The following is a 10,447-nucleotide window of genomic DNA, read 5'->3' as shown; positions in this document are numbered from 1 at the left end:
AACGATAATCGAATATTGAACTAATCCTGATCAACTGATTAATCACTAACTGAAGGCCATTTGTTGAAGGAGCAGCAAACTCGGCATCTTGCTATTCTTTACTATTTATTTAATTAAGAAGAAATACTGGCACCACCATGTATTTAAAACCTTTTTGAAAAAGATCCGTTTACTTCTCATTAGAATTTGGGGCGATAAATTTGTTCCCACTGATTCAAACTCCTTCCTCTGGTGGTCGACATAAAGCTGCAAAGCAACTTCATTTCATTTGCTTTGGTTTAGTGGGTCCAGTATGTGAACCCGTCATTTAAATCACCACCATATGGCAAAGCACCTGACCTGATGAGGTCGTATCATTTGATGCTTCCTGAACAAGAAACAGGACCTTCATCAGTCAGTTCGTCTTCATCAGTCAGCTCGTCTTCATCAGTCAGCTCGTCTTCATCAAGTCTTGAAAGCTGAACTGAAGCCCAGCAGGTCAGTGGAGTGGAAGCAGAAACATGTTCAGGTAGAAGTGACACATCGCCGCCGTCTGCTGTTACATAAAACGCTTTACTAAAGCGAGCAGACGCTCACATTTCTCCTATAAAGGCTCCACGTTTCTCCATCATTCCTCGTTTTTTATTCCCTCATTTGCAGCGATTTGGGGAAAATGAAGATGCAGGAATTTAGAGAAACGCAGAATGTTTGGAAAACTAAGAGTCCGATTGAGATTTATGACATTTGGCTTCCTGACCAGATGAAATCTGGATTTACTTTGTTAAACTTGATTTAAACAAGTCCTTCTATGTTAATATAAAATTATGAGATTGTTAAAAAATGTAAATAAAAGCAAAGCGAATTATGAAAAATAAAGTTTATCCCTTCAACTCTTCAAGTCTGTAGCTAAAAAAAGGTTTTTAATAAACTGTTTCCAGTCAATCCACTTTTTGGTTTTTGTTCCATTTTTCAATCAGTTTTAATAGTGAACAGGCAGATTATCAGTAGCTTGTTGCATTAACAGCAATGTTGTGAAATTGCTGTTAATGCAACATTATCAAGAAAAAAAGCCTTTAGGGACGAGACGGGGAAACGAGCAGCTGAAGAACAGCAAGAATCTGGAGGAGAAACTGCAGAGGAACCAAATCAGGAAGGAAGAAAATCTCAGGCTGTGAGCAAAAGGAGGATCAGATGGACGGAAGCCTGGAAGGAGCAAAAGAGCTGAAGACATTCACAGGTTCAGGATCATCATCATCATGATGAAGATCATCATCCCATCCTCCTCTGACCCACATGTGTTGAAAAGCAATTTATTTCTTAGACAGAAAATATCCCTAGAATGATGAATGTTGTATTTTGGGAACATTCAAAACAAAATCTACTTCTGCCTGAACTGGAAATATGAAAACAAGGTGAGAGTCCTGCTGCGGTTTGTTAGCAGAAACAACATCATGACTCATGTCTCCAGGATGATGGAAATAATTCACCTCAAACCTACTTTTATTCCAGCTGCTAAAGCCCAGAAGCTGTTTTAGTTACTAAACATGCTACAATATTGACATTCCAGTTTGGATGAGAGTTTAAACCCAGAAAGCCAAACGCCAGCTGTGATCAGAGCTTCAAGTTTCAGAATCAGCTTCTGTTCTGAACTGAAGACGAATAAATCCAACGAGAAAACATGATAACAACCTTTGATGCTGGAGATTTGTTTCATTCCAGACAATTTATCAACACTTTTCTTAAACTGCCTCAAAAATAAAAATGACGGGTGAAATTACTTTTCACTGTCAGGTGCAGTTTTTATTTTACTTAACAGAAAATTGGAGGAAAGGTGTCGTTTGATTCAGACGGCCGTTTGAGAGGTAACATTTCACAATGATGGATTTGCCAGAGAAAACTGAAAAGGCTCTCCTCCCACATCTGTGTCCAACTTCTTGCTTAAACTCCTGGGAGGTGAACCAAAGCAAACCGGACCAACCGCGTTGGTCCAGTAAGAAGCAACAGATACAACAAACGCCATTAAAGAAAAGATCCTCCAGAAGGTCCAGTGAACCACGATGGACAGCATCAGCATCTTCACAGACCTCACTGCAGAGGCGATGAAGGATCTCGAGGAGTTCGATTTCTGTTTCCTGCATGTCTGGTTTTTATGCGTCAAACCAAAACAAAAGCAGCAGCCATCTTGTTGACGGCACATCCAGTTTCTACCAGCCTCACATGTGACAGACTGAATGTAACTCAGGTTTGTTTCTATTGACCATATTGTTGAACAATTTGACATTTCAGAAGGGCTGCACAGTGGTGCAGTGGGTAGAGCTGTTGCCTTGCAGCAAGAAGGTTCTGGGTTCGATTCCCGGTCTTTCTGCATGGAGTCTCCATGTTCTCCCTGTGCATGGTGGGTTTTCTCCAGGTACTCCGGTTTCCTCCCACAGTCCAAAAACATGACTGTCAGGTTAATTGGTCTGTCTAAATTGTCCCTAGGTGTGAGTGTGTGTGTGTGTGTGTGTGAGTGTGTGTGTGCATGGTTGTGTGTCTCTGTGTTGCCCTGCGACAGACTGGTGACCTGTCCAGGTGACCCGTCCAGGTGACCCATCCAGGTGACCTGTCCAGGTGACCCCGCCTCTCGGCCAGAACGTTGCTGGAGGCAGCAGCTCCTCCTGACCCGCTGAGGGACCAGGGTGTAAAGAAATTGGATGGATGGACATTTCAGAAATAAATTTGCTTAATGGAGTTACCCCAACTTTGAAAAACTCTCCTTTTACAATAAAACGTTTGGTGACCCGTTTTTGTTTTATTTAAAAAACTGCAATGGAAACATTTAGCATCGGTTTCATGGTGACGGTGCAGCATGTTTTATTAGGTGAACAATCTTATTTACGCAGGATTTTAATTTTAATTGTGTTTCTTATTTAATGAAAACAACAAGATTGCAAAATGGTGTTTTTTTCACATCAGGATAAAGTTTTGATAAAGTTTTGGTCACATTTGCTCCAGACTGAAATAAAAACATCCGAGTGCGACTCAAACTTTTGACTGACTAAAAGTCCAGCAAAAAAAAAAAAAAACTCCCATCAAACATACAAGATGAAAAAGTTCAGTCACGACAAAATGTAACACCTGAGATTTATATACTAAAAGTCGACTTTTCAAAATGAACTGGAAAGTCTACATGGAAATATCTGAATTAACTCCAGCTGCAAACGATTCTGCCACAAAATATTTAGCCTTTTATTCTTTCTTGTTTAAGAAGAAAAAAGTCTGATTTGGAGGTAAACGTTGAATAAATATAGAGGAATGTCATAAAACCTTTGTAAGTTTTGAGCTTTTCAAAAAATAGTTGTTTTTGTTTAACATGAACATTTTTTGTTTTTGTGTAAAAACTCTCAGAAAAGATTTAAAAAAAAACAGCAACAATGACTGAAATGATTCATCGGTTTAATCGAGATTAATCAATTAAAATAATCTAATTTAATAATTGATTATTCATTAACTGGAGTAAAGACTCTAAAAATGTTATTTGCTGAAAGAACAGCACAATCAGCAGTAATTAGCTCAAAACTGTAGGAAAAATACAATAATTTTACATTGAAGATCAAAGAAAACCTTTTAGTCTGTGGATATTTTCCACCCAGAACTCAAGAGGCTGTTTTGGCTTCACCTGGTTCAAAGTCTGGATTAAATCTGTCTAATAACCTGTTACCACAGAAAAACGAGCCGCTGCTCTCTGGTCTGAGTCCATGTTCAGCAGAAAGATCTGAGTTTTTCTTGATGTCTGAAGGATTTTTAGCAGCAAATTTGTCCTTTGCTACAAATAATCAAACGTTCATTTAAGAAACGCTGCTGCTGCATGTTTGGCCAAAAATGTTTGTTTTCTTATTTTAAAAGAGGAATTTAGTTTCTGTTTATTTGCATCTATTATTGCAAATAAACAATAGTCTATTGTATAAAAAGGCTTAAAAATTCTCCACAATGTGTAGGTTTTTTAATCTGATTGACTGATCGGTTCATCGTCTGAATAATCGATTAATTGCAGCCCTAATAACAACTGAACCCATTTAAGTTGGCAAATTTGAAGTGGGAACTGATGAAACTCAGTCTGTAAAGGAAAGAAAACAAAATGCTGTGCAGAAAGTCAAAGTGTTGAGGCGAGCAGCGCAGCGTCCCACAGTTTAACAGACAGTCTTTCCAGAATCCATGTTTTTAGAGCTGCACTTACAAAAACAGAAGTCAAGACCACTCAGGTTTTAGAAACAGCTAGTTTTCCTCACAGCATGAAGACAAATACAAATTTAAAGCTAAGCAGCATTTTTATCTGAGTGAAGAAATATTTGAACTCTCCCAGCACTGGTTTCTGCTGCAGCTTTTCTCTACGGTCCCTAATTATCCACTAAACATCACTGGGGTGGAAAAGCTGGACTGACCCTCTGTGTCTCTTCCTCTCAGGCTGTTTGCCTCAGAATTTTGTCTCCTCTAGTAGAGAGCCGGCGCCGCCACGCCGTACCGCCGCCACGCCGTACCGCCGCCACGCCACCGCCGCCGTCCAGGACGGGAGACAGAGATTCCTGGATAATCAGAAGAAAATGTCTCCTTTCGATACGACAAGCTGCAGCCTCAGGAACCGTCTACTGAGCTCTTATGTGTTTGTTTGCTTTTTATTCTGCACTGAAATGTTAATTTCCACAATAAGTCAATTCATTCATTCAATAGAATAATAATAATAGCCACATCAATAATTACTTATACAAACGTTGATTTTCCGTTCATTAAAACCAGGTCACAGGAACTTCTTCTCTTCTACTGCTATAATATTTCTAGAACTGAAGCAATCAGATTTATTATGAATAATCAATTATTGATTGATTATTTGTCATCTAATTTAGTAATTTATTAAATGTTAACTGGAGTATAGCTCAAAAAACCCAATTTGCTTACAAAACCATACAAAATTCTAAACATTTTGCATTTAAAATTGAACAAAAATCCTTTGTGAATACGTTCAACCCAGAACTCCTCAAGTGGCAGTTTTTAAATTCGGTGAAGAAATCCATTAATTACCTTTTTCTATCTGCAGCCCCAGCTGGTTTCTGTTAGTCCATGTTAGTCTATTACTTCCTGAGTTCGACCCGACTGAATCGTATAGTAATTTTTTCTTAAAAGCAGAACCTCAACATTACAATTTGAATTTCAAACTGTGTTAAAGCTTAAATGTTGTTATTAAAGAACCAAAGTGAACTGAAAACTCCTTCACAGCAGCAGCTGCAAACGGACAGAGACGCTTTTTCTATTTCACTCAAACCTGTGAACACCAAGTGTTTCTATATCGGCAGGCAGAACAGAGAGCGCAGTGATCCGGCACTGACTCATCCTTTTCATGCCTTCCAACACCAACACAGTTGAACGCTGAGGAGCAGCTCCTGTCATCCATCACTATTTTCATAACACAAGAACAATCTAAACTCCAGAACAGCAGCCGATGTCTTTGTTCGCCTTAAATGAGGAGAACATGAAGCCTTCAGCAATAAATATTCGAAGGTTTAAGCCTCTGAAATGTTGGTGAGTATCTCATGTACCTCAGGAAAGAATTTTAACAAATAAACATTTATTTTAAACTTGATTTTTCTTTAAACAAAATTGACCAAACATCTGTCAGAAAGATGAAGGAATCCTAAAATATAACATTCTCATTGAAAACAAACAATTTGTTGACAGATGTTAGCAATATGACAGCTTTTCTGTTCTACTCTCATAAAAATGACCCTTTTTGGTAAATGGTACTCAGACTTTAACATGAACTGTGTACTTCAGTCACATGAATCAGTAAAAAAGAACTCCATACCTTCTGTTAAGCACAGTGGAGGATCTGTGAGGCTGTGGGCCTGTTTCTCTCCTAAAGTGTCCAGTGAAAATGGCTGAAACACAAATCCACCCAGGGTTGTTTTGAAACAACTGATGGGATCGCTCTCTGCCAGCCTCATGGAGACGACATCAGAGCCATGACTGACATGAAGCTCTGTGGACGGCAGCATCACCACCAGAGCAGAGTGTAACGGTCTCGCTAAGGTGTCTTGTCACCATCAGCCAAACTCCTTTTACACGAGTCAGGATTAAGTAGTTCTTCCTTTATTTTTATACTTTTGTTACTGAATTTAAGTGCCTGTCGTCGCCGGACTCTGCCGTCCGTTTAGCACAGGTATTATCCAGGTATTATCCAGGTATTATCCAGGTATTATCCAGGCCCCGTCGCCTGACAGGACAAGGTCTCCAACCTTGCAGCACCAGGCTCCATCCACCTGTCACGTGAATGTTTGCGCTAGGACTTCGCCATCCGACACGGATTTTTATGCACTATTTTTACCTTTTAGAGTTTAGAATTTACAGGGTTTTTCTGTGTGCGCAACGACCCTCAATCACTCGACACTTTTACATTAGAAAGAAGAATAAAAATAAATAAATAGATAAAAAGTAAAGATAAAAATATTAAAAACATTTGAAGACATCAAAACCCACTCCAACCCTAATTTAGATATTAGCAACTTTACCAGGTGGGTTAAGTTGAGATTTAAAGGCTCTCAGTGTTTCAGCTGTTTTACAGTTTTCTGGAAGTTTGTTCCAGATCTGTGGTGCATAGAAGCTGAATGCTGCTTCTCCTCGTCTGGTTCTGGTTCTGGATGCAGAGCAGAACCAGAACCTGAGGGGTCCAGACGGTTGGTACAGCAATAACAGATCTTTAATGTATTGTGGTGCTAAACCGTTCAGTGATTTATAAACTAACATCAGGATTTTAAAGTCTATTCTCTGAGCTACAGGGAGCCAGAGGAGGGACTTTAAACCTGGAGTTATGTCTCCATCTTCCTGGTTTTAGTCAGAACAGCAGCAGCAGCTTCTGGATCGGCTGCAGCTGTTTGATTGATTTATCAGTCAGACCTGATGAGACGCTGCTGCAGGAATCAATGCGGCTAAAGATAAACGCATGGATGAGTTTCTCTAGATCTGAGACATCAGTTCTAATCCTGGAGATGTTCTTCAGGTGATAGAAGGCCGACTTTGTGACTGTCTTAATGTGGCTCTGAAGGTTCAGGTCAGAGGTCAGAGGTCATCACTACTCCCAGGTTTTGGGCTGATCGCTGGTGTTCAGTTGGTCTTCAGAGCTGTGGTTCCGATCGGGCCGATTGGTGCATTGGCTGTGGGGCCGGAGCCAAAGACCAGTCCACTTCCTAAACTTTCTCCATTTCTTTCATTTTACCATGTGCAGTCAAAAAAATTCCCTCCTGATGCATCATCACCTGTAAGTTTTTAAATGACAATAATCACATTCAATTGCACTTTAACCCTTTCATGCATAGTGGTCATTACAGTGGACAGCTATCTAAAAGCCATTTTCTTGAGCTTCTTGTGGATTTGTATGACACTATTGCGTCACAAAATACACTATCAACCACTGACCATCAGCTGTAAATGCAAGAATTTTTAAAATCCAATATTGCAGACAGAGTCAAAAAAGCCAACCGACCTGAACCCCCCTTCTGTAGACGACTCTTACAGGTAAAAAAATATTGTGACATCAGAAAACCCCTAAAGAACAATACTACTGATGTATTATTCAAATAACTTTGTATTTGGAGAAAATTACAATCAATCACCTAAAAAAAATAAAAAAAACAACGTTTTTACAAAATAATTTTTCCTACCTTTTTTATGCCTTAAGAAAATGGAAAAAAAAAATGGAAAAAAATCCTTTCACAAAGGATCATAATTCATGCACAAAAGGGTTCATTTCTTTTTAAGGTTTAAATCCCACAGTAGCAGCGGTAGTTCAGCAGAACTCGACGTTTGTCCAGCTCAGACATAATACTCACTCAGATGAGAATATTTTTCATGCATCCATCCATCCATCCATCCATTTTCTTCCGCTTATCCGGGGTCGGGTCGCGGGGGCAGCAGCTTCAGAAGGGAGGCCCAGACTTCCCTCTCCCCAGCCACTTCTTCCAGCTCCTCCGGGGGAATCCCAAGGCGTTCCCAGGCCAGCCGAGAGACGTAATCCCTCCAGCGTGTCCTGGGTCTTCCCCGAGGCCTCCTCCCGGTGGGACGTGCCCGGAACACCTCACCAGGGAGGCGTCCAGGAGGCATCCTTACCAGATGCCCGAGCCTCAACTGGCTCCTCTCAACGTGGAGGAGCAGCGGCTCTACTCTGAGTCCCTCCTGGATGACCGAGCTTCTCTCTCGAAGGGAGCCCAGCCACCCTGCGGAGGAGGAAACCCATTTCGGCCGCTTGTACCCGTGATCTCGTTCTTTCGGTCATGACCCAAAGCTCATGACCATAGATGAGGGTGGGAACGTAGATCGACCGGTAAATCGAGAGCTTCGCTTTTTGGCTCAGCTCTCTCTTCACCACGACGGACCGGTACAGCGCCCGCTTCACGGCAGACGCTGCCCCAATCCGCCTGTCCATCTCCCGTTCCCTTCTTCCCTCATTCGTGAACAAGATCCCCAGATACTTAAACTCCTCCACTTGAGGCAGGACGACCCCCCTGACCCGGAGAAGGCACTCTACCCTTTTCCGGCTCAAGACCATGGCCTCGGATTTGGAGGCACTGAGCCTCATCCCGGCCGCTTCACACTCGGCTGCGAACCGCTCCAGTGAGAGCTGCAGATCACGTTCCGATGAAGCCAACAGGACCACATCATCCGCAAAAAGCAGAGATGCGATCCTAAGGCCACCAAAACGGATCCCCTCAACACCTCGGCTGCGCCTAGAAATTCTGTCCATAAAAGTAATGAACAGAATCGGTGACAAAGGGCAGCCTTGGCGGAGTCCAACTCTCACCGGAAACGAGCCCGACTTACTGCCGGCAATGCGGACCAGACTCTGACACCGGTCATACAGGGACCTGACAGCCCGTATCAAAGGGCCCGGTACCCCATACTCCCGGAGTACCCCCACAGGGCCCCCCGAGGGACACGGTCGAACGCCTTCTCCAAGTCCACAAAACACATGTAGACTGGTTGGGCGAACTCCCATGCACCCTCCAGGACCCCGCTGAGGGTGTAGAGCTGGTCCAGTGTTCCACGACCAGGACGAAAACCACACTGCTCTTCCTGAATCCGAGGTTCGACTATCCGACGGACCCTCCTCTCCAGGACCCCTGAATAGACCTTACCAGGGAGGCTTAAGAGTGTGATCCCCCTGTAATTGGAGCACACCCTCCGGTCCCCCTTTTTAAACAGGGGGACCACCACCCCAGTCTGCCAGTCCAGGGGAACTGCCCCCGATGTCCATGCGATATTGCAGAGTCGCGTTAGCCAACACAACCCTGCAACATCCAGAGCCTTAAGGAACTCCGGGCGGATCTCATCCACCCCCGGGGCCCTGCCACCGAGGAGCTTTTTGACCACCTCGGCGACCTCGTCCCCAGAGATTGGAGAGCCCAGCCCAGAGTCCCCATTCTCAGCTTCCTCAAAAGAAGGCATGTTGGTGGGATTGAGGAGGTCTTCGAAGTATTCCGCCCACCGGCCCACAACGTCCCGAGTTGAGGTCAGCAGCGCACCATCCCCACTATAAACAGTGTTGGTGCTGCACTGCTTCCCCCTCCTGAGACGCCGGATGGTGGACCAGAATCGCCTCGAAGCCGTACGGAAGTCTGTCTCCATGGCCTCTCCAAACTCCTCCCACGCCCGAGTTTTTGCCTCAGCGACAACCCGAGCCGCATGCCGTTTTGCCCGCCGGTACCTATCAGCTGCTTCTGGAGTCCCACAGGCCAAAAAGGCCCGGTAGGACTCCTTCTTCAGCTTGACAGCATCCCTCACCGAAGGTGTCCACCAACGGGTTCGAGGGTTGCCGCCGCGACAGGCACCAACAACCTTGCGGCCGCAGCTCCGATAGGCCGCCTCGGCAATGGAGGTACGGAACATGGTCCACTCAGACTCAATGTCCCCCACCTCCCCCGGAACGTGTTCGAAGTTCTGCCGGAGATGAGAGTTGAAGCTCCGTCTCACAGGGGACTCCGCCAGACGTTCCCAGCAGACCCTCACTACACGTTTGGGCCTGCCAGGTCTGACCGGCTTCCTCCCCCACCACCGGAGCCAACTCGTCACCAGGTAGTGGTCAGTGGACAGCTCCGCACCTCTCTTCACCCGAGTGTCCAAGACATACGGCCGCAAATCCGATGAGACGATGACAAAGTCAATCATCGAACTGCGGCCTAGGGCGTCCTGGTGCCAAGTGCACATATGGACGCCCTTATGCCTGAACATGGTGTTCGTGATGGACAATCCGTGACGAGCACAGAAGTCCAACAACAGAACACCACTTGGGTTCAGATCGGGGGGGCCGTTCCTCCCAACCACTCCCCTCCAGGTCTCACTGTCATTGCCCACGTGAGCGTTGAAGTCTCCCAGTAGAACAAGGGAGTCCCCAGGAGGGGCACTCTCCAGTACCCCCTCTAAGGACTCCAAGAAGGGTGGGTAATCT

Source organism: Poecilia reticulata, chromosome 14 (assembly GCF_904066995.2).
Source record: "Poecilia reticulata chromosome 14, P_reticulata-male-v2, whole genome shotgun sequence".
Lineage (NCBI taxonomy): Eukaryota > Metazoa > Chordata > Actinopteri > Cyprinodontiformes > Poeciliidae > Poecilia > Poecilia reticulata.
Note: the sequence above shows the minus strand (reverse complement) of the source record.